A 24,439-nucleotide genomic window follows, 5' to 3' on the forward strand; every position below is an offset into this window, starting at 1 on the left:
GGGTTTCCAGCATACAGTGTAAATTGATGGTGAAATATCGTTACCTTAAGGCCATGAATTATAAGGTAACATGGGATACATGTAACCATACTAACTGACACTAGAGTACCTGACGCCCTGCAAGCGTCTATAAAATGTGACATTTATCACCCCTTGGCTTGGTAGGTCATGGACTGTAGCTAGCAGTCAGGGTGCAGGGGTGTCAATCCCGTATAGATCTATACACACAATGCCCGCTCTCCCTATAGGAGACGCTGGTTACCAACTAGACGACGGAGAAGGCCGTGTCCCGAAGATGCATCCCAAATAGTGGGTAGTGGGTTTCCAAAATAAGTGTTGAACTAGAGGTAGAGACTCATAACTGAACTGACTAGAGTAAACCTATATGTCTATGCTCGTATACGTAATATATAACTAATGAATCAAACGACCTTCAGACAGACATCTGATCCCACCAGAACACATCTCAACAAAGAAAAGGAAATAGGGTGGACAAGCCTTCCTAAGTCCTTCAATCATTATTTATATGCATCTATACAAGCGCAGACATACAAGTGGAAACATATCGTGAAGTATAACCAAATCGTGATGTATAACCGAATCGTGTGGAATAACCGAATCGTGAAGTATAAGCGTATAGTGTGGAATAACCAAATCGTGAAGTAAAAGCGTACAGTGTGGAATAACCAAATCGTGAAGAATAAGCGTACAGTGTGGACTAACCAAATCGTGAATTATAAGCGTATAATGTGGAATAACCAAATCGTGAAGTATAAGCGTACAGTGTGGAATAACCAAATCATGAAGTATAAACGTACAATGTTGAATAACCAATTCGTGAAGTATAATCGTACAGTGTGGAATAACCAATCGTGAAGTATAAGCGTACAGTGTGGAATAACCGAATCGTGAAGTATAAGCGTACCAAATATAAGTGTATCACAAAGTGGAAGAGACAACAAGTGATGTAAGAGCGTCTAACAGGTATAAGTGACTACAAGTATAAGCGAAATAGAGGCAATAACAAGTATAAACGCATCACGAAGTGAAAGCGTTATCAAGTAGGAGTTTAAAACTAAGAGGGAGTATCAAAACTTGGAATAAAACCTTTATACTTGAGAAAATCACAACTTGGTGTTGTTTGGTAAAATAAGTTTGAAAACCTTTAGAAATTCTTTGGAAACTTTTCATAAACTAGCTTCAATGAACTTTGGTAAAACAGTATAAGTAAGAGTTTTGAACAAGCGAAAACCTTTTGGAAAACCATTTATAGTATCCTACTTGGTAAAACAGTTTACAGTGTGGTAAATCCTTGTGCATGCGGGTTATCAATCACATGTGATTGATATGATAACTGGCATGTTTAACTTGTATTCCCCCTATAAAACATGTAAAAACATTTAAAAGGTTCATTCAGGGGTATGAACTCACCTGGTGTAAGTGGAACTGACGAAGGTGCCGGTTGGGTGCTTGGTGTCAACTAAAGACTTGGACACACTTAGTGACCTATTTAACATATGATAACATATGTTCACATACAATTAGTACATTTAATACTAATTTAACAACTATACGCACTCTAAGGAGCGAAAACACTTTGGTTAAGTGTTTGGGGTGTCCCGGGGGACATTTAAGGGTGTGAATGGCTTAGGAATGGAGTTTACTCTCCAAGAGTAAACTCTCCATATGGTGTTTACGGCCTTGGGACAACTCCCCATGCGTTTACGGCCATAAACTCATGGTGAGGGTGTTCTAGGATGTTTAAGGGTTCTATCTTGACCGTGGAATTTTTCTAGGTCCAAATCTAAATGGTATGAATGGATTTAAGGCTTTTAAAGGGACCAAATGGGAGTTTACGGCCCTAACCATGGGAGTTTGCGGCCGTAAGCTCCCAAGGACATCTTTCTTGGGTGTTTTAAGGGCTTAAGTGATTGAGAATAAATCATACGTATTTTTCCAAGTCAAATGGGGAGTTTAGGGCACCATTTAACCCCTAATGGGAGTTTACAGCCCATGAACCACCCCTATGGGAGTTCATGGCCGTGAACTCCTACCCTTTGATTTCATTGAAGTTTTAGCCCTTGACTAAATCGTAGTGATTTATAATGAAGGTATAAGGCCATTTGGGGGACAAAAGCTAACATTTGGCATGGTTTGGGGGTGTTTACGGCCTAAGCATGTGCTTGGGCCGTAAAATCCATTTCACCCCTCAAATCTATGTGTTTAAATGTTCTAATCCCAAAATAGCAAGTCCCTAATTTATGTATTAAGCCTAAGGGTGGTTTGGGAGTGTTTGGAACTTGATTTTACAAGTTTAGAGGGTGTTTACGGCCTAAGCATGTGCTTGGGCTGTAAACCCTCTTTTATGCCCCAAAATTGATTGTTTTAAGGTGCAAACACTCCTAGGCTAAATCCCCAATTAGATTCCAACCTTTTAGGGAAAAATTTGGGTCATTTTGGCCTCTTTTTGGGTGTTTACAGCCCAAGGAGGCTCTTAGGCCGTAAACTCCTTTTTCATGTCCCAATCATGTGATTTTTGAGCTATAAAGAGATTAATGCATGTTTAGAACAAGTTAGGGTTGAAGATCTTACGATTTGGAGGCGGGAAGTCGCGGATTTGAGGCTAAAACAAACTCTATGAGAGAGAGTATAGAGAGAGTGTAAAAGGGTGGAATGAAGTCCATTCCCCCTTATATATGGGTTGGAGTTGGAGCTCAGTGGAAATCTACCCAATACTGCTGTTAAACGGGGCTTTTGGTCACACCCGATTTAGTGGTCGTAATAAAATTAACTTTTTCCAAATTAATATGGAAATGTAATCTAAGTGTTTTTACTTTATTTTATTACGACGAATAACGACATAGAATATAAATAAATAAAACATTTATTTATTTGACGACCTCTTATTAACGGAACTTTTGTACAGTGGAATATTCCGTTAACGAAAACGGAGTAATGTAACGTAATAACTTTGGTTCGGTTCCTTGAAGAGGACTATGTTGAAGAAGACGCTTAAATGAATGACTAATAAAATTTCTTTGGCACTAGATTCAAAAAGGATGCTAGTATAAGAATTTTCGAGAAGAAATGTACCTGCGACGTCTGTGGGGTCAGCGGCTGCTCCCTCCTGTTTTATAGATAGAACTATCCCGGCGTTGCTAGTTGTTGCTGCTTCGGGGCAGTTTCTCTTGAAATGCCCAACTTCGCCGCAACCATAGCAAGCCTGACGGAAGCCTGCTCCGGAAGCTTGATTGGTTGATTGGGTTAGGGTTCTGCAGCTTCGTGCAAGGTGACCCTCTTGGCCACAATTTTTACAAAACTTCTCACAACAAGGACCAGGGATACGATGGTGGTAACTGCACCGGTTGCACCAAGGGAGGTTTCCAGCATACCCAGGGATAGGTGCTTGAGCTGTAGACGCAGCAACAGGAGTAGTGGCAGCTTGAACTGCCACAGATTCATGCCTCTTGGAGGGTCCTTGTGAACTCTGACCCTTTCACTTCTTTTTCCATATAACCTTCTTACCCTTATCACATTCATTCTGGTGTTCCTACATATTTTCATGGTTTTGGGGGTAGGTATTACTTCCTAGTCCACTGAACCTGCTAGGGTACAATAGCGTCATTGTAGCCGTCACTGCGGTAGTAACAACTGTCTGAAATAAGACAGGGTCGAACGGAGGAGAATATGATGGCGAAGAGTTGTTATTCCTAGAGATGGGTACTTTCTTTAGAGGCATGATGATCTAAAATGATTAGGAAAGAGAGGATGGTAAGTCCTCTAAATTGAAATATGAGATATGACACAAGGGATATCTCATTATGACATATATAGGGTTCCATAAGCGATAAGCAGGAAAGAGTTATCAAAGTAGATAAACTATCGCTAAAGAAGGGACGAGTAGCAATACTCGTAATGAATTTCTACAATGTACTTGGCTTTGGCGAAAATACTCCCATAGTATCTTATGTTTTGCTGTGACGACGGCTCGTTGTTTTGGGTATTGGGTAAGTTTTAGGCATGCTGCATACCACAGTCACTCCCAAGCACATCTTGGCCGTGACTCGAATGATTATATAGTTAGCCAGGCTATATTGATCCTAGACACGACTACATAACTGCCCAGGTTTAACCGCAGCGTACAACACCCATTTACTTATGTTTTTTTCTACTTATAGTTACGGATTTTAACGGTTAGGTATACTTGTATACTTTTGAAAATACTTATATTTTAAGGTATACTTTTACTTCAGAGCACTTAGGCCCCTTAGTGTTTATAGTCTTATACCATGTAAGCCTCGGTATACTAGTTCACTATAAACAAGGGCTATGATACCAATCTGTCACACCTCGAAACCGAAGGCAGAAACATTCCGGGGCGGAGGACGTCATGAAGTATCGTAACAAATGTACATAGTAAGCATAGTAAACACAAAACATTACATTACATAGATTCATTACATTTGTTTGAAAGTAAAATAGTACAAGTTTTACAGATACATTAGTTTAAAAAAAAGTATGACGTAACTTCCATATGTTCCGTCTTCAGCAAAAGAACGTGGGATACCTGTCTAAGGAGAACCTGAGAATACAAGCAGTTTAAAATCAGCATAAAGCTGGTGAGTTCATAAGTGTTTTGTTTTCTGAAAATGAACATGTGTGACAACCCGAAATTTCAATTATGTACAAACCATATCAAGCCAATAGAAGTTAGTGTTGGATAAGGTGTCTAAGTCCATAACTTATTTGGTATATACTTGACCCGACCCGGCATGGTCCATTTGGGTTGCATTTCATCCAAACTATTTATGGATAATTTTATGAGCGTTATACACATATGTTTATTAATATATTATAAGTTATAATATATTAATATGAAGTCATGTTATTTAATTAGTCTTAGTCTTAAATTAATTATGAATTAATTTAGAGATTAAAAGGAAGACTAATTAGATTGTGGGTTATATGTTTTATATAGTGTGGGCTAACACTCATTTGTTAATGGGCTAGGCTTGTATGGAAGTCCATGGATGATCCATGGAGCTTTTAACCCATGGATCCTTGGAAAAGGAAAGGTCATGGGTTATTAGGGTTTCACCCTAATCATGTACACTATATAAGCATGCTTATGTTGCATGAAATAGCCACTAGTGGCACTAGTGTGTGTGTTTGTGTGTGGCTGAAAATTACAAGTTTGTGTACACTCTCTCAAAGTTTTCCAAGTGTTTGTGGTGATTTGTGATTCCATTTGAGGCATTCACACTATTGGTGCTTGGCCCTCAAACTCCTTAGGAATTGAACTCATCATCAAAAGGTATGTAATCTCATCTAATTCTTTTATGTTTAAAAGTACCCCATGCCATGTTAGATAGGTTATGAACCTTGGAAAATTATTATTTTGCATGTATTTAGACAAACATAGATCCAAGGTTTATTAGGGTTGCATGCACACTTAGGAAGTGTTAGATTGCTCAAAACCCAATAGTGGTATCAGAGACTAGGCTTGCTTGTTTGATACTTGATGCAAAATAGTGAAAAAGGTTGAAATTGTTGTTGTCTGGCTGATGAACTCGCCGAGTCCATGGGGGGACTCGCCGAGTTCAAGGCAAAATTCATCCTACTCGGCGAGTAGGTTCGTGCACTCGGCGAGTAGAATGATCAGAATGCAGAATTTCGACTTTTGCTGCTGGAAATGGACTAGAAACATTACCCTAAATTGTTTTGGTGTTTTAAAACTTGTTTTAGTTGATGTAATGGTTGTTCTAATCCATTTATAATAGCATATATCAAAATTCCATGATTTTTTATGTGTTCATATAATTCTTGAAATTTTGATGATCATGTTCATGTTCTTATAAATTTAGAAGATGATAGGAATTATTTGCTGAATTGTTTAGAATTAATTCTTGATCATTTATGTGTTTTAATGGAGTCCATAATTTGTCCTCAAGTTATGGATATCCAAAGGTCACTTTTATTTAACACACACATAAAACACATAAGTTACATGAAAATGAAGAGTCTTCGTTTTTATGAACCTTTAATTCATAAGTTATGAAATGAAAAGTCTTAGATGGTTACAAAAGATGAAGAGTCTTGTCCTTAAGTTATGGAGGTTCAAGAGTCACTTCATTAATAAATATATAAATAAAGTGTAACCTTAATTAATTCCATAAGTTATAAAATAAAGAAAATTAATTCCTTTATTAGTTTAAAGTCTTCCATAACTTGTCCTCAAGTTATGGAACTTGAAGAGTTTTTGGATTAAAACTACTTTAAACACATAAATCATGGAATTAATTAGTTTTGAATAGTTTGAAAACTTGCCCTCAAGTTTTGGAATTTGTAAAGTTTCACACACTTTAATAAACTTTAATTCCACATCCTAGAGTTTTAAAAGTTAAAATTCTACCCTTATACTATTTATAACATTAATGGTTAATTATTATATATATGTATAAGAATAAGTCGTTTTACCGTTAGTAGGCCTCATTCACGAAGCCGGTCTATAAGGTGGGTATAAGGTTGTTGCCTATAAAATGGAGACTTAATGGGTGTCCACTCTCACCCACCGCTTGCTTGACTGGTGGAGGGTCGTTAGCCGAACGGGTAGGACAATGACTTTAAATTATCATTAAAAGTATAATGAATATTATAAAGTAACTGAATATTTTATATTTAATTCCCAATCTTAGTTACTTTAAGAAAAATGTGAATTTGGTGCTAGCCCATGGAATTCACACTTTGTACCTTACCAAGTCGTTGGTGGAGCGTGTGTGGTTAACCGGCACACTAACTTGGACTAGTAAGGATCACGAAGGGTGACTTAATGTTTGTCATAGATCAATGGAGCGTGTGTGGTTAACCGGCACATTGATTAGGTGATAATATTAAGGGTACCAAGTGAATTGGTATGGTTATTCACACCTTGTTTTGTGATCCTCGGCATCCCAATCACAAAATTTGAGAGGGCACACTCGAGATTGAAACATGCCATTGAAAAGTTCAATGAATCTCAAAAGATCTAGGAATTTCAAATCCAATTAAAACCTAATAAATTATTTTGTTTTTCATGGTGGAAATTGGTGAATCGTCATTCGTCTACCTTCAAATATTTTATAGCTTGGATTACGGCATCCCTCTTCCAAATTATAAAGTATTGTGTTGGGTCCTAGCCTTAATATTTCATATTGGGTGTTATATTAAGGACTTTGAATCAACTAACTTGATTTTCTCCCATTATAGATGCCTGGTTCAGACAACTATGATCTTCCCAAATCTCTTGAAGATGGTGTCGCTCAACATCATGCTTCACTTCCTGCACCTCCTCCAATTATTCTCCCTCACCCACAAGTTCTTGAAAAGTTTAAAGTCACTCAATCCCTATTGGCAAGCATAGTCTATGTGTGCTCACATCTTGGAGATAAAGTCACATATTGACAAGCCGGGAGAGTTGGGTGTCAAAGTCTTGTGAAAGTTGGATGTTCAATAACTTTCTTAGTAACATAGTGAGTCTCTTTGGGACTATTATGAGGCAGACTATGACATGACCCTTAATGATGTTATCTTTTTGCTTGGTGTTGTGGAATCAGCAATGATTTGGAACACTAGTAAAGCAAATTTGATTAAACGAACAACTTCCCAAGTCTTAAATGGACATTGACAATGGTAGCATTGGATATCTAGAAAAAGATTTCTCTTCCCAATGGGAAGGGATCGGCCATAGTCAACTCGGTTGACCAAATGGTAAAGAGAAAGGCTGAGTCTGAGATAGTCTCATGTGCCATTACCAAAGGGTCCATGTGTTTTGTTGCCAAAGGAAGGGGCATTGGTTGCGAAGCTGCCCTATTCACCTAAAAGGTCATAAGGTTGATCAAGTCAAGAGGTTTGACTCTACTTCGGGTAAAGTCCACTGTCTAACTCTATTAACTTCCTATTTGGAGATTCTTATTACATAATGTGAATAGGTCACATGCTGATGTTTTTTAGAATCAAAGAAAAGATAGGAAGCTTAAAGTAAGTGTATGTTGATTCTGATTGCAAAGGTGGGTTTCGATCACATGGTTCGGCAATCAGAATTTTCAGCTGTTGCTTAAGAGTTATAATATATTGCTTATGAATAGATAACAACTAGGTTTTCATGTGGATTGTAAGGATAAGTTTTTCCGCAAAGTTTTAAAATAAAAGAAAAAAAGGGTTTTAAGTTTATTTATTTTAAAAATATCCTTACAATGGCATCTGTGGAAAATTGTTGCTTATATGTTTCCAGTAATAGCAATAGTGGAAAGTGGATTTGATTCTTTCATTTGTGGTAGTGTCTGAATTTACCAAATGAAGAAAGTTTTTCATCACCCAAGTTTCAATTGGACAGAAACTTGGAATCATACAAGTTGTATTGTATGATGAATGAGAATTTTCATCTTTGAAAATTAAGACTAATTCTTTGATCACATGTATATGTGAGTCAATTGAAGGACTAAGGAATTAGGTACACTGGGTGTGCGTTGGTCAAGGTCCACCACAAAGATTGATTTGTCATGATTTACTAAAGATTAGTAAATATGATTATACTTATAAGGTTAAGTATAATTCTGTAACATTGGAAAGGTTACAATGTATGACAAAACAAATGAGAAGAATCAAATTAGGCAGAAAGATAAAAGTTTCTCAAATCTGAAAGGATGGGAGAGTACTTTAGTATCGTATTTCATGATCATCTTAATGATTATGAAACCATATCACAAATTCATACTCTAAGGACGTCTTAGTGCATTGTTATGGCTTAGAAGAGAGGTCATGAATTGTTGGATTGGTTAAAATCAAGAAGATGAGTCATATTTCGTTCCAAAACAATTCTTAGATTCATACTCCAAGATTGTAACTTTGAGTGACATAAAGGAAGATTTATTAACACTAGTCAAATGTAAGAGTAAAATGTTTTCTACTCTTGTACATTTGAGATTGGTAAGTTGTGATGTCTTGGATGAGAAAAAGACCAACTAAGACCAATTGTGTGAAGTGTTAGTCTTGATAAGAATCCACACTATCCCTTGAATATTTGTTTTGTCAAGGAATGGTTCTTGACTAGGGAAACTTATATGTCAAGGGGACAGTGGGAGCCTTAAATATCCTGAAAGAGTTTCAAGATTTAATCAAGAGTAAAACCTGTAATTTATCACTGGCACACGGCTTAAGGTTTGCAACCTATCGTGTTGACATAATTCTTATTTCTGTACCTACTTCAAATAAGTTGAACTTGCATGTGAGTTATCAGAGTTCAACTTGGAAGCATTGGTGAGCCTTGTGCTACCAAGGTGACAAGAAACTAAGATTGAACAAGTTTAATCCATGTAAGGCTGAATTTGTCACTAACCTTATCTTGTGATTATGGTTTTGACAAATTCACATGGATAGGAACTCATACACTATAAAATCTAAGTGTCATAAGGTTTCTCTCCGATTCATGAAAATGATGGTGAGGACAAGCTTTCACTAAGTAGATTTTACGTAGATATCAATTGTGTTATTTGCATTTTCAAAAGTCGTTAGTGGAGCATGTGTGGTTAACCGGCACACTAACATGGACTTGTGAGAAATGGCAAAGGTCTAAGAAATTGAGACTATGATTACAGCATCCCTTTTCATAGTTCTTGAAATTTCTTAGACACACATGTGAGCTATCTAAGAAAGGGTGTATGAATCTAAATTTCAGAAGTCCAACAGATTTCTGGAAATATGTCAGAGCTAGTGGGAGCATAAGTGTTATGCTGATAATCATCATGTTAGTGGGAGCATGATTATTACGTTTAGTGTTGCAAGTTAGCAATGTTAACTATAGAAAACAAAGGTTCAATTCGTGAAGTTGCAGGGGTTGAAAAGTTGTTTTGCTATAATTAAGGGAGAGGAAATTATACTTCGTTTCAATTTTAAAGCTTAGATTGAGATTTTAATCATCTTTAGTCAAGAATATATATGTATGAATTTTATGTTTGAATGGTTCAACTTGAATATGTATGAATTTTATGTTGGAATGGTTCAACTTGAAGAAATTCTATATATATTGTGTTTTCAAAATTTGATTATGATTACGGCATCCCTCTTCATAATTAAATTTTGAAAACATGGCAAATAAAAAATATTGTAGCAAAAGACTTGTCTAGTATCATGTCTTTATGTAAAACATCATGAATCGTGTCCCATATGCTTCATATATAGGATCGATTGCATGTGCTATAATATTCATCTTTTCTAAATATTCCAAATGCTTAAGGCATTGAGAAGGGAAAAGTCTAGAACTGGATATGACTAAAGTGATTAAGCAATTGTCGAGGACAAATCTGAGGTTCGCCAAAGATTGGTTGCTCAGGGAAAGTTGGAAGTATGATGTAAGTTGTCGGAAAGGACCATATTGACATATTCTGAAAAGAAGTAACTCTTGTTCGGAAGCGATAGTCAAAATGGGACTATGGAAATGTCTCCATAGGTGGAAGTTATTCAATCTATGTAAGATTAGAAAACCTTAATGCAAGAAGGATGTTCAAAGCAATGTTCTTTGAATATGAGACTTCCGTTCCATAGAAGTTGACCTTCTTTGGAATACTCTGTAATGACTGGTGACAAGGTTTTGGTGACTTTGTGCATAATCATTACAAGAGGAACATTGCATAAAAGTTTAAAATCTAACAGTGTTTTTTGGTAAATGATAGGAATCGGGGATTCTCACATTTACAATAAGGATTTGGGATTGTGAAATGAGTATCACTGGAATCATGTTCAATTGATCTACATCACAATGCAAGGATCATAGACAAACATAGTGTGCATACTTGGAGTATGGCATAACTATTGTTTAGAAAAACAAAGTGTACATGCTAGGAGCATGGGACAACTGTTGTTTTATTCAAGTCTTAAGTTGATTGTATGAAACATTATACAATGAATAATGTGTAATCAATATGGTGATAAATAAAAGGTGGTTCTATTTATATTCAAAAGGGTTCTGAGACCATATTGGATTCGATTATTATTGTGTTTCACTTTGCATGTTTTGACTTCCAAAATAGCTAGGTTATTCTTTCCGAATGACTAAGTTATTTAAACACTCCACAGTCGTTCATATGTTGGAAGTAGGTATGAATCAAGACTGTCATGAATCGAGTTTGTAGATGGCTAAATCGGTTAGTCATAGCAATGGTTGCTACAACATTCATGCGTGCTCATAAGTTATGAGTATGGGATTAAACCCACGCTCACTTGTATCACTTCATGGAATTTATCTCGAGTGATCGTGAGACGGTAATATCATATAAATCTTCAAACCTAGAGATATGAGTTGTTACCTATGAGTTGGTTGTGCATTGATTGCACGTAAACGCATCAGTAACTTGATGTTATAAAACGTGCCTTTGTGTACAATTCAACAAGTAGTAGAACAAGCATATGAGTCGAAGTTTATCTGTTCCTTCTAGAAATAGAAGCGATATCTAGGCCCCTCGATGATTTTGTTGTGACCTATGTACTGGCCGGTCAGAACTAAATTGATGTGTTCGCTTAAGTTCTTTGTCAAACAAATCAAAAATCGGGAAACAAACTGCTGGACAATAAGTACGACGTTGTTCCATGTATTTGTCCGGCTGATATCATGAGAACAGAGGATTATATGATCACTTATCTAAAATGGCGCTTCATAGTTCAACAGAGTTTTCGAGAGCTACGATTGCTGGTTGGTTCCTGAAGTAACATACACAAATATAGTTATTAGACTTATCCAAGTGGGAGTCTGTTGGATAAGGTGTCTAAGTCCATAACTTATTTGGTATATACTTGACCCGACCCGGCATGGTCCATTTGGGTTGCATTTCATCCAAACTATTTATGGATAATTTTGTGAGAGTTATACACATATGTTTATTAATATATTATAAGTTATAATATATTAATATGAAGTCATGTTATTTAATTAGTCTTAGTCTTAAATTAATTATGAATTAATTTAGAAATTAAAAGGAAGACTAATTAGATTGTGGGCTATTGGTTTTATATAGTGTGGGCTAACACTCATTTGTTAATGGGCTAGGCTTTTATGGAAGTCCATGGATGATCCATGGAGCTTTTAACCCATGGATCCTTGAAAAGGAAAGGTCATGGGTTATTAGGGTTTCACCCTAATCATGTACACTATATAAGCATGCTTATGTTACATGAAATAGCCACTAGTGGCACTAGTGTGTGTGTTTGTGTGTGGCCGAAAATTACAAGTGTGTGTACACTCTCTCAAAGTTTTCCAAGTGTTTGTGGTGATTTGTGATTCCATTTGAGGCATTCACATTATTGGTGCTTGGCCCTCAAACTCCTTAGGAATTGAACTCATCATCAAAAGGTATGTAATCTCATCTAATTCTTTTATGTTTAAAAGTACCCCATGCCATGTTAGATAGGTTATGAACCTTGGAAAATTATTATTTTGCATGTATTTAGACAAACATAGATCCAAGGTTTATTAGGGTTGCATGCACACTTAGGAAGTGTTAGATTGCTCAAAACCCAACAGTTAGAACAGTTACAGTGAAATTCCACGAACCCAGTAACGTACATTCTACTATTCGTGTCTCGATCGTGAAACCATACCTTTCCGTTAGGACTCTTGTAGGTCCACTCGTCGAGATCCTCGCCTTCGTATTAGAACCGTAGTTACCCTTGACCGAGAGGTCAAGCAGACAAAGCAACACCGTCACCCATTAGTGATGGTTCGTTGGGATACGAACCGAGAACCCGATTTCACTTAGGAGCGCTAGAACCAATCAATTAGGAAGTTTCCCCCTCATGACTCGATCATTCATACCTACTTCCTTGCCTAAATTCTAATTTCGGGACGAAATTACCTTCAACAGGGGGATGATGTGACAACCCGAAATTTCCATTCTGAACAAACCATATCAAGCCAATAGAAGTTAGAACAGTTACAGTGAAATTCCATACTTTGCGTATAAGTTTGACAGTTTTTCAGGATTTACACTTAAGGAGATATCAAGAGAGTGGATGCACTAAGGTTTTGTGCAACACTGTTATTCCAATACTCTATGATATTAGAGTTCATTCCGGGAATCAAATATTTTCTGCCAAAAATCTCAAGACTATATATAGAAATCTGAACCATATTTATTCATTTGTTACATTTCGAACTAGAGAAAAGTCAATTTCTCTCTCACTGATCTTCGGGTTTTTATCCCAAATTGTGGGTACTTCTATCTAGTTATATTGTATAGCTTAGATTGTGTTTTATAACATCAAAATCGGATCAAAACCCCAAGATTCGGGAGTTTACCGTCCAAGAACAATTGGAGAGTAAACTCCTTTTTAAGGGCCAAAAGAGTAGCCAATGTCCCTCAAAGCTTTTGAACTCAAACTAGTAGCCACCAATACATGTTTAGACCACCAAATCAATTTGAAACAAAGGGTGAAAGTGAGTTCACGGCCAAGGAAGTTCTTAGGCCGTGAACTCCATTTTTAGGTGCCAAAACACCCTAAAAACCTTCCTTAAGCCAAGAGGCTAATTTAGACAAGTACCCTAATGTGTTTAGGACTAGCAAACACCTTTAGAGCACCAAGACAAAGGTGTTCACGGCCCAAGAAGTTCTAGGGCCGTGAACTCCAAGAAATAGGGCCAAATGGTGCTATAAACCCTCCTAAAGACTTGGACAATTTCCTTGCTTCATTCTTAGATAAATTAAGGACTTGAAAACACCACAAACACCCTCCCAAGGTAGATTACGACCGTAATATCCATGGGATATGGTCCATGGGCCGTAAACTCCTCAAAGGAGTTGAAAGGAAGCCCAAACACTTGTTTAAGACTAGAAGCGCTTCACCACTTAAGTTGTAATAATGTTAGGCTTCATTTAGTGACCTAAGAGAGAGTTTACGGCCATGAGTTTACTCCTTGGTCCGTAAACTCCAACACATATGGTATTTTGACCATAAAATCCCATAAGAGGTCTTGCACTCCTTTGTCGCAACCCATTAGCCTCCTAGCACTTGACCAAAAGTGTTTTCCTCGCATTAGGATGTTTATACATGTCTAATTAGTGTTATAATCACTAATTGTTTATATACATATGTCTTCATATGTAATTAGGACCATTGTGTGTGTCTAAAGTCTTCACTTGACACCTAGCAGTCCTACCTCTTCAGTTCATCCGTATCACTCACAACAGGTGAGTTCATACCCCTTAATCAATGTTTTAACTATTTTTAAATGTTTTATGGGGGGATACAAGTAGAATTATGCTAATTATTATATCAATCACATGTGATTAATAAGCAGCATACAAATGATTGGCTACTCATTAGCCGTTTTATCAAACAGTTTCATTCAAATGTTTTTCATAAACACTTTATGTGTTTAAAACTCCTTATTATACTGTACATTTTACTCTGTATGTTTTATTTCAAACTTATTTAAAATTGTGTTTCAAACAAATGTTTCTTTATACTAAACTGTTTTATCAAACCATGCCTTCAAACCGTTTTATAGATTGACATCAAGTCGATCTTTTCTTAGATGATAATTATGTTCAAAGGTTTTACAAAACTTATTTTATGCTTTTATATTATAAATTGAATGCCTCTATATGTATGGTTATATAAGAAATATTTAAAAGACTTAGGAAGGCTATCCATCCTATTTCCTTTTCGCGCTTGAGATGTGGTCTGGTGGGATATCGGGTACCTGTCCGAAGGTCGTTTAAATATTAGTTATATATCATGTGTACATATATAGTCATAAAGGTTCTTCCAGTTCATCCAATGCCCTTGGGTAGCAAGGGTATACATCCATGTCCATACATACCAGTAAGATTATTAGTAAACTACCATATGGGTAGTTTAGGAAGATACTAGAGCTATTACTAGAATGTGATATCATACAACGAGTCAGTTCATTCATGAGTCAATACTTGCTAGATAGAGAGAACATACATTACTATGAGAACATATACAACTATACTAGAGGAAGAACATATGCAACTATACTAGAGGAAGAACATATACAACTATACTAGAGGAAGAACATATACAACTATAATAGAAAGAGAACACATACTACGACACTAGAACGAGTAACAATACATTACATATACATATATACATTGACAAAATTGTGATCCACTGTATCGTAGCATGCCTTAAATGTCATGGACCGAGTTGTAGCATGAATTCTCTTGGAGGGAGAGCGTGAGTCTGCGTATAGATCTATATTGGATTGACTATCCTACACCTTGCCGCTAGCTACAGCCGGACCTGCAGGTCTGCTGGTGCCAAACGTCATTTCTTTTTACGACCATACCTTTGTCGTTGTTAACAGTCAATAGTGTGGTGCAATTAATCACATGATGCCTTAATATAAATCCGGTTTAAGGTAGTTAGTACAGCAGTAGTTCCTATAATACAACACTACAGTGCTACATTAATTTCCCTTTTTCATATATTTAGTGATCATCTCACTTAAACATTAAATGTAAAAACTCTATTTGGTTAATGATAGTTACACTTGGGAAAATTACACACTTTTACAAGAAACGAACATTTAGAACAGTTAAGTTTTGGTAGAAGACTACATTCAGAACAGTTAGGTCTTGGTAGAAGACACCCTTTATATAGTAGTAGGAATCATAGGGATTTCCAGGGTTTTTCAAACGTTTACAGTTGTTTTACAAACATTTTTACACTTACCGTTCACATACATTTTCCATACTTACAGTTCCTTTACATTTTCAATACTTACAATTCATATACATACAAATTCTTACATACAAATTAAGACACTAAAATACTTATGAGATCACCAGCTTCAAAGCTGATACTCGCTTTCAAAATTACTTGTATCCTCAGGTCGTCATAGAATGGTACCGATGCAAAGTTTAGAGAAGATGGAGCTCGTTCAAGACTCATCTTTCATTTTGATTTATGCTTTAGTGTTTATCAAAATTTGACATAACACACTTGTAAAATAATTATATTATTAATGCAATGGATGATGTTGTTGCTTGTTTACTACTTTTCATTATTATGATACTGTACATGACGTCCTCCGCCCCAAAACCTTTCCACCGTTCTTGGTTTTGGGGTGTGACAACATGTTTCCTTTAGTTTTCTGAAAAGTTGTTATCCAAGAAAATCTCATATTTTCTTATAAAGACATTTTAGTTAAAGTTTTGAACTTCCGTTAAATGCATCGGTGGATAGTTTAATACATAAAACTATATATTGAAAACCATTGGGAATACCATCCAGTACAACAGTAGATATTTTTAATACATAAAAATATTGATTGAAAGCCATGGGAATACCATCCCGTACTAGATATAAGATAGTTTTAATACACAAAAACTATAGATTGAAAGCCATGGGATTGCCATCCCGCACTAGATATAAAACCATGGGAATACCATCCCGCACTAGATATAAGATAGTTTTAATACACAAAAACTATAGATTGAAAGCCATGGGAATACCATCCCGTACTAGATATACAAACCATGGGAATACCATCCCGTACTAGATATACAAACCATGGGAATACCCTCCCGTACTAGATATAAATTCTATAGATCAAATATAGATATGAAAATAATCCATGAATAAACTTATATTAATACGTATTGTGAGTCGGGTAACCATGCTAATACGAAAACGAGACCTCCTTGATGTTCTTCAAACGTTGGACAATGTCCTAAATTTGTCACCCCAGGCGTGCCCGCCTAACTGTAGCTAGTAGTTTAGGTGTGGGATTGTCAGTCCCAAATAGATCTATTTACAAATTCCACGATCTCCCGCCAGGAGACTTTGGTTAAACTTTCGGGGAGGATTTAATGATAACTCAAAGGGTTTAATGAAGACGAATCTCACAAGCTAGTATTAAATTATTCACGATGTACTCGATCGTTATCAAACGTAATAATTGTTTAGAAACATAATAACGTATAAATAGTAGAATACAAATAAACTATCTGGAATAATACTTTACATTAAATAGAGATAAACTGAATCAGACATAGTTTATCTATTAACATTGCATGAAATCCGAATTCACAACACGAGAACTGAAGATCCCAAATTCTTCCCATAATAATTTGATTAGTTTGATTGTTTCCTTTACTGAAATCCAAGTGTTTATATTCAATAAAACATCCCTTATGCTCTGCATAATACATAAGGGGTATCGATATCTAAAAGTTTGCCATATATTTATAGAATTACATCAGTTTTAAGTTTCGAAAATATTTATAGTTTTCTTGTATTCCTCCCCTTGAAAACATTGAAAAAACACTGAAAAGGGTGTAGGGGTATGAACTCCCCAGACGAGAGGTGTGCTGGTTGGATGCTAATTGTCAGTTCAGGGCTTGAAACATGCGAGGTTCCTATGTAATATGAAGAGATACATAATTTGTATCTAATTAGACCTTGATCTATTTATTAAATAACGATAAACACTTCTAGACGCGAAAACACTTCAATTCAAGTGTTTGGAGTGACCCGGGTGGCATCTAAAGGGGTGTATGGCTTAGGAATGGAGTTTACTCTTCAAGAGTAAACTCTTAGAAGAGTTTTCGGCCCTAAACACCACATCCCCATGAGATTATGGCCGTAAACTCATGGGTGGTGCTCTTGAGTGCTAAATGGCCTTATAACATTTGAGGGATGATGCTAGGTTTGGTTCTAGGGCATTAAAAAGGGGTTTGATCAATCATATGGACCATTTGATGAGTTTACGGCAGTAACCTAGGAGTTTACGGCTGTAAACTCTCACCCACTCAATCCTTATGTGCTTTGATGGTCCTAGGTTAATCACATGTGATTTAAACTCATTTTACAAGTCATGGGGTGAATTTAAGGCACACTTAGACGAAGATATAGGAGTTTACGGCCCAAGAACCCATTCTTGGGGGGTTTACGGCCATGAACTCTTTATGGAGTGGTTTTTATTAAGTTTAAGGCCCTTAACTCGTTTGTGGTTGCTTCTAGACTTTATTCCAAGGCTTATGATGTGTTTAAGTGGCATCTTAACACTTTAAATTGAGTTTACTGCCCATGATATGGAGTTTACGGCCCAAGCATGTTCTTTGGTAGTAAAATCTCATTTACCCCCTAAATGATGAGTTCTAGGTGTTCCAAGTCCATTCCAATAAGTCCTTATGTCATTTCTAAGCTCCATGAGTTGTTTGAGAGGGTTTTGGGGCTCAAAAACCCATTTTATATGTGTTCACGGAAAATGAGTGTTCCAGGGGCGTAAACACATGTTTATGGTCCTAAATCATAGATTAGACACAAATTTGAAGGTTGAAGAGGTTATTCAATGAGTTAGGATAGTTAACTTAATGAATTGAGGCTTAAATTGGATGATTTTGGACCTAGATCTTGGATTGAGAGGAGAGAGAGTAGAGAGAGGTTAACAAAGCTTCAAATGAAATGATTTCAACTTTATATATGGTTCATGTTTTGGACACGGTGGAATTTTACTCGATACTGACGTTATACGATGCTCTTGGTCGCACCCGATAAAGTTGTCGTAATCCGATATGGTCGAAACTAAATTTTTTCTAATTGTTAATTCGGAACATTTTCTTGAGTTATTATCGTGTTTTATCACTCATTAAGTCATAATAGAAGACTTAAAATTTATGACTTAATTTAATAACGAAACGGAAATAATTCGAAAACGACGAATTTTATTGACGGAACGGGTTACAATGACGGAAAGATTTTCGGGTTGCCACAGAAAAGATGTATAATCACTAGTAGTTATGATACATCAACTAATCAAGTCGAGAAATACTCATGATTTCGAGAAATCGGGAGAAAACCGGGATGATAGTTGAGAGTGTTTGGAGTTTACTCTTTAGAGTGAAAGTAAAAAGTGATGAGTTTAGGGAGTAAACTCATGCTTAAGGCATGAGTTTACGGTTTGTAGGGGAGTTTACGGCCCAAACATAAAAGTTTGGCCATGAAGTTCTAAGCTATGTGGTATTCGCGGTTTAGAAATTTCAAGACTCGAGGCGTTACATTCTTTCACCCGTTCATTTAAAGAATAATTATTGTAATAGTCAAACGAACTTTAAATTTGTTAAAAACAAATAGAAAAGAAATTGACTTATAATATGAAGTGATTGACTTTTAGGGTTTGACCGAATGAAAATTTCGGGTTGTCACAAAAACATGTAAAATGAAACAATAGTAAACAACTGACACAAGATAGTAACTTTACTCATAAATAAAAAACACCTTTTATTTAATCATCAAATGTCAATTACATTTTATCTATTACAAGTTTCAAAATAGTTGTCTAATCATTAAAACTAATATCATCCTTTAGCCCAAAGTGCCTCGCATGCTGCAAATGTTTAACCCTACTTAGTCCCTTCGTGAGGGGATCTGCTGGGTTCTCATCTGATGATACCCTCTTTACCAAGATGAGTCCTTCTTCCACCCGATGTATTATGAAGTGATATTTCATGTCGATGTACCTGGATCCCTTGGTTCCTTGGTTAAGGCAACCACACCCTCATTGTCACAGAAAATCTCCATAGGCTCCTTATAGCTAGTACAACTCCAAGGTCTCCGATGAAGTTCTTCAGCCATATCACCTTCTTCGACGATTAGCTTGCTGCTATGTAGTCTGATTTGCACATTGAATCAACTACAGTCTCCTGTTTGGAAATTTTCCAAGTTATCACTCCTCCATTCAGGGTAAAAACCCAACCCGGCTGAGAGCGGAAATTATCTTTGTCGGTCTGAAAGCTAGCGTCACTATACCTTGTGACTCTTAAGTCATCACTCCCACCAAGAGTAACAACCCAGTCCTTAGTCCTGCGTAGGTACTTAAGAATGTTCTTTACCGCAGTCTAATGAGCTTTACCAGGATTCCCTTGATATCTGCTGACCATGCTCAAGTAAAGGCCACATTAGGGCGAGTAGAAGTCATAACATACATGATCGAGCCAACTACGGAAGCATATGGGACTCGACTAATCTCAGCTATTTCAGCCTCTGTACTCAGACTCCGAGTTTTACTCAGTTTGGTATTGCCTTGGATGGGTAAGTCAACTTTCTTGGAATTCTCCATGCTGAATCGTTTCAACACCTTGTCCAAGTAGGTACTTTAACTAAGTCCAATTAGTCTTTTACTCCTATTTCTCAATATCCTTATCCCTGGGATGTAAGTAGCTTCTCCAAGGTCCTTCATAGCGAAACACTTCCCAAACCAGGACTTAACCTGCTACAAGGTTGGAATATCATTTCCTATGAGTAGTATGTCATCCACAAACAAAACTAGCAAGCTAACTGTACTCCTACTAGCCTTGATATACACACAGGACTTATCCTCGCTTCTTGAAAATCCAAACTCTTTGACTTTCTCATCGAAACAAATATTCCATACGTGAGATTCTTGTTTCAATACATAAATGGATTTCTCAAGCTTACAAACTCTATTAGGGTACTTTGCATTGACAAAAACCTCTAGCTGACTCATATAAACATCTTCAGCCAACTTCCCATTAAGGAAAGACATTTTGACATCCATTTGCCATATTTCATAGTCATGAAATGCAGCTATGGCTAACATAACCCTGTTAGATTTAATCTTCGCTACTGGTGAGAAGGTCTCATCATAGTCAACTCCATCGGTTTAAGTAAAGCCCTTCGCAACCAGTCGCGCCTTATATTTGTGTACTTTCCCATCCATGTCGGTCTTCTTCTTGAAGATCAATTTGGACTCGACTGTCTTACGACCCGGTACATTGTCAACTAAGTTCCAAACTAGATTGTCATACATGGACTGAATCTCATTGTCCATACCCTCTTTCCACTTTGCAGACTCAGGGCCTGTAATGACTTCCTTGTAATTGTTAGGTTCATCAAACTTTACCAGTGTACTATCACTGATAAATGTATCACCCTCAGATGTTATATGGAAACCATACAACACTAGTGGAACACTAACTCTACTGGAACGCCTCAGAGGTAGGCACTTGGCCTATGAGTTCTCTCTCGTGAAAGACTCATCTCCTCTAAACGAAGAAAACATTGTCACTCGGTCTGTAGAAGAGATATCCAAAGGTTTTATATGGGTAGCCAATGAAAATACACCGCTCACTACTAGGTTCGAGCTTGTTGTGAGTCTCACATCTCACGAAAGCCTCACAACCCCAAACCTTGATGTGTGCAAACAAGGGAACCTTCCCTATCCACATCTCATGAGGTGTTTTGGTAACCTTCTTAGTTGGGACTAGATTAAGGATATGGGTCGCAGTTTCTATGGCATACCCCCAGAATGAGATAGGTAACGAAGCTCGACTCATCATGGAACGAACAATGTCCAACTAGGTTCGATTGTGCCTCTCAGCCACACCATTAAGCTATGGTGTCCTAGGCAGCGTCAATTGTGAAAAAATCCTACATTCCTTAAGATAGACTTGGAACTCGATGCTAAGACAATCACCACCCAATCGGACCAGAGCATCTTTATCTTACTGCCCAGCTGATTCTCCATTTCTTGTTTAAACTCTTTGAATCTTTCAAAGGTTTCTTACATCTGTTTGATTAAGTAGATATAGCCATATCTACTGTAATCATCAATAAAAGTCACATAGAAGTGGTTAGTATCCCTTTTGGCAATTCAGAAGGGTCCACACACATCGGTGTGTATGAGATCCAAAAAACCTTCACCCTTTTCACAAGTTCCAGTGAAGGGTGACTTGGTAATCTTTCCAAGCAAACAAGATTTGCAAGTGTCATTCGACCTTAAGTCGAATGACTCCAAGACTCTAGTCTTTTGGAGTTAGCGTATACACTTCTTGCTGACATGTCCAAGACGACAATGCCACAATCATGCCTTATCCAAATCTTTGGAAAAATCAATGTGCAACATAGTATTTCCTATGTTTTCTACAACCATCATAGTTTCATATACACTATTACAAGGCAATGCTTTAAAGTAAAAACATAACATTATAAAAAGCATTAATAGCACAAATTTCATTATCAAATGAAAAACTAAAACCTTGTTTGTACAAACCCTGAAAGGAAATACTATTTCTCGCCATATTAGACGATTAGCAATAATTATTCAAATCAAATTCTAACCCACTACTAAACAATAAATAATAACTCCAATCTTGGTGACAGGTGAAACCTTCCTATTCCCCATGATCAAGTTCATCTTCCCGTGCTCCACATCCTTACTTCTTTTTAGTCCCTACAAATCAGAACAAATGTGAAATCCACAACCTGTATCAAGGACCCAAGAACAAGAATGTGATGAGTTATTAGATAGAATAGTATAAGTACCTGCATGGGTGGCCTTAACCTTCTTATCTTTGATATTTTGTAAGTATTTAGGGCAGCTTCGCTTCTAGTGCCCTTTTTCATGACAATAGAAACACGCTGCTTCCTTAGGAATGGTAGAGGGAGCAGTAGAACCAACTTTGGTCCCACTAGAAGAGGATCCATCAAGAGAATTTCCCTTGAGGTTCTTTGAGGGAGCCTTCCTCTTCTTCCTTTTCCCATCTCCAATTACCAAGACAGGGGAAGTAGCAGTAGGAGTAGAAACAACAAATTTTCCTTTAAGACTACTTTCAGCAATCCTTAAAAGGCCTTGAAGCTTGCTAAGAGTGACCTCCTCCTTGTTCATATGGTAGGTCATACGAAACTGAACATAACATGGAGGTAAAGAGTGTAGAATGATATCTATGGCCAACTCCTCATCGAAGTTCACATTCAACTTCAGCAAGCGGTCCACAAACCTTTGCATTTTCTGCAAGTGGGTCGTGACGGGTTCCCCATCCTTCATCTTTGGTTATCATGGAGGCGATTATTTCATACCTCTCATGACGAGCACTCTGATCGTATCTTTCCATCATGTCTTAGTGCATCTCAAAATGGTAGAAATCCTCATAGGAATTTTTGAGTTCAGTTGTCATAGTGGCCAACATGATGCAAGACACCTTGGTGGCATGCTTCGCATGAATCCTAAACTAAGCGATCTCCTCAGGAGTAGCAAACGACTCATCAATTCCCTTCAGCTCTTTGTCGAGGACATATTCCTTGTCCTCGTAATGAGTAACCATCCTGATGTTCCTGATACAATTGTTAAAGTTGGAACCATTAAAGATAACTCTCCCATATAAGTTCATTAAGGAGAAAGAGCGAGTAGGGTTTGAGCCAAAAGCAGTGTTGGAAGACATCTAAAAAAGAAATACAAAGTTTAAATTAGATATGAGTCCTTAATATAACATCCGAATGAAATATTAAGGCTAGGACCTAACACAATATTTAACAATTTGGAAGAGGAATTTCGTAATCCAATTGTAAAATATTTGAAGGTAGGTAAATGATGATTTACCGATTTCCACCATGAAAAACGAAATTGATTATTAAGTTTTAATTGGATTGAAAATCCTAGCTTCCTTTGAGATTCATTGAACTTTTCAATGGCATGTTTAAATCTCGATTATGCCCTTCAAGTTTGTGACTGGGATAGCGAGGATCACAAACAAGGTGTGAATAACCATGAAAATGTGCTTGGTACACTCGATGTCATTTATCGCCTAATCAATGTGCCGGTTAACCACACATGATCCATTGATCTATGACAAACATCAAAATACCCTTTGCCACCCTTACTAGTCCAAGTTAATGTGCCAGTTAACCACACACACTCCATTAATGACTTGGCAAGGTGCAAAGGGCAATTTCATGGATTAGCATCAATTTCACCTTTTTCCTAAAGTAACTAAGATTGGGAATTTAATAAAACAATTAGTTACCTTATAATTTTCATTATACTTTTAACGAGAATTAATGTCCTATCCTACCCGTTCGGCTAACGACCCTTCACCAGTCAAGGAAGCATTAGGTGAGAGTAGACACCCATTAAACCACCATTTTATAGACTGTAGCCTTATACCCCCTTATATACCTGATTCGTGAATGAGACCTACTAACGTTAAGACTGACTTGTCTTAGACATATATATAATTATTAAACTTTTAATATTATAATAGTATAAGGGTTGAATTTTAAGCTTCTAAATTCTAGGATTTGGAATTAAAATATTCATAAGTGTAGGTTTACAAATTCAAAAACTTGAGGGCATGTTTTGAACTCTTCAAAGCTTTTCATTTCCATAACTCATGAGTTTAATGACTTTTAAAGAAAAACTTTTCATTTTCCATAACTTGAGGACAAGTTATGGAGTTCATTAAAGGCATTTAGATCAATATTTTAATTAACACAATAATCAAATAATTTTATCTATGATCTAGTTAAACTCATAAATCAATATAATTCATATCAGCAATTTGCAAGAAATTAGCCTAATCATATAAACTAATACAAATCTTGAAATTTTGACAATTGTCTTTTAATTGGATAAGCATGATCA

The sequence above is a fragment of the Lactuca sativa genome, chromosome 3, assembly GCF_002870075.4.
Source record: "Lactuca sativa cultivar Salinas chromosome 3, Lsat_Salinas_v11, whole genome shotgun sequence".
In the NCBI taxonomy this organism is placed as follows: domain Eukaryota; kingdom Viridiplantae; phylum Streptophyta; class Magnoliopsida; order Asterales; family Asteraceae; genus Lactuca; species Lactuca sativa.